The sequence below is a fragment of the Euprymna scolopes genome, chromosome 46 (genome assembly GCF_053919585.1).
Source record: "Euprymna scolopes isolate OS-2025 chromosome 46, ASM5391958v1, whole genome shotgun sequence".
Lineage (NCBI taxonomy): Eukaryota > Metazoa > Mollusca > Cephalopoda > Sepiida > Sepiolidae > Euprymna > Euprymna scolopes.
In genome coordinates this window covers 136760841-136763048 of record NC_136527.1, presented here as the reverse complement: position 1 = coordinate 136763048, position 2208 = coordinate 136760841, and positions in this window count along the sequence as shown.

Here is a 2208-nt window from a genome sequence, read left to right as displayed (position 1 = left end):
CGAAAAAAGTTTAAATTGTATGTATCCGTTATGGAACGAAGTTCTCCGGAAAAACAATTTCACTTAATTTCATCAAGCAGTTTTTTTTGTTTTTTTTTTTACAGCGAAAAAACAATCTATGATACCGAGCAAAATGTTCGATTTTTAGGAAGGAAAGCTATTATTAGAGATGGGGAAGGGGTGTCGGCGCTTTAACTGGAGTTATCTCCCTTTGGCATTTCTAAAATTCAAACAAATTTTTTTTATAAATCCAAGATGGCCGCCTTCAACGCGCTCTCATAAAAACGTTTTTCCGCTGTAAAAAAAAAAAAACTACTTGATGAAATTAAGTGAAATTTTTTTTTCCGGAGAACTTCGTTCCATAACAGATACATACAATTTAAACTTTTTTCGATATTTTCATTTTTTTAATGTCTTGACTAAACTGCAAATAAAACATTACGGCAAGGCAAAAAAAAAAAAAACGCGTACGAAAGTATCCAGTAGCGGCCATTTTTTTTTTAAGTTGTGTAAGAACACTAAAAACCTATTCAGATACATAGTGGGTTTGTATTACTGTACACATAGATTCGAAAAAGTTGTCAAAAAAAACAAATATATAACAAATAAATGTTACCAAAGACAAGATAAGTTACTTTTCTACTTAACTGGATAATTTTTAGTGTTTTTATTTAATGTAAAATGTTTTTATATATATATATATATATAAAACTCATTCCATTTGTGACTTTTTCCAACGAATTCTGCCTTTTGGATCATTTTGGACCATTTGAAGCTTACCTGTTGGATTGGAAGTGTTTAATTCGACCGTGTTTGGATTTTACCATTCTTGGAGTTTTCACCCTTTACCGGACTATCCATTCATGTGAAATCTTTTTATCATTTTTTCTTTTACCTCCTATTCCCCTTACCTCACCCTTTTTTAACCAAGTAAGATCTGTGACTTACTTGTAGTTTCATAAAATATTTTTACATGCAAAATCTGATCCCGCATTTTGCTAATTCCTGCCCTCTGATGAGAAGGAGAGTATTTCTTCGAAACTCTGCGGATTAAGGACTATCCACTTATCTTGTGCTTCCTTTTTTAAAATTAAATATGTTTTTAACTCTTTTTCAAGATGTATTGTAACATGTTTTATTAATCATTTGTTCATATATATATATATAGACGACGAAACACGTGTCAGTGGATAATTACATTTTAAAAATAATATATACCGCTCCCCATGTGGGGGGTACCAAATTGGTTAAAAGGGAATATTATTCCCAACTCGCATTTAGGTAAAAATGCATTTTCGTAAATAATTGAATTCATTCAAAACATATCGCTAAAATCAAAAAACAACATATAAGTAAATCGCGATATATCCAGACAGTTGGCGAGATCGTCCAGGGGTATGGGTTCAGGCTCATTACCATTGGGTCCCGATTTCGAATCTCGCTAGATACAGCCACTCTAATGAGTCGTCGACGACGAAACACGTGTCAGTGGATAATTACATTATAAAAATAATATATATATAATTCTTATTAAATGCTTTTAACGTCAGTCAGGTTGATCTAATCATATGACGATCTGCGAATATTAGCTAAGTTGACCGAAAATATTATGAGAGTGTTCTGAAAAAGTTCGGCCTTTGCATTGCTGTCTGGTGTCGCTGGAGAGCATTTAAGTTTGTTAGTTTCTTTTTTTCTTTCTTTTTTTTTCTATCTTTTCTTTTTCTCTTCTTTACCTTTTTCTTTCTTTTTTTCCAGTTGGCTTTTCAATTATTTTTTTTTTTAATCTAAACTTTGTTTTAGTGAAGGGAAAAAATGGTTATCTGTCATATTTCTCGAGGCATTTCATTTTCGCATTACTTCCCCTGTTTTCGAAACACACACACACACACACACACACACACACACACACACACATATAAGAAAATTAAAACTGTAAGTTGAACGTTACATTCAAAATTTATTGTTCGCCTGAATACTCAAAAAAAAATTTTTTACAAAGTCCTTATTCTGCGAAGTTTCAAAGATTGCTATCCTTATCATCAGAGGACATAAAGAAATCAGCAAATTATATTTGTAGCAATGCTAGAATTTGCTAGTTAAGGCATTAAGTGAAACCGCAATTTATTGTAAGTTATAAAGAGTGAAAAAATGTTGGATATGTAATATATATATATATATGTATATATATGTATATATATATATATGAAT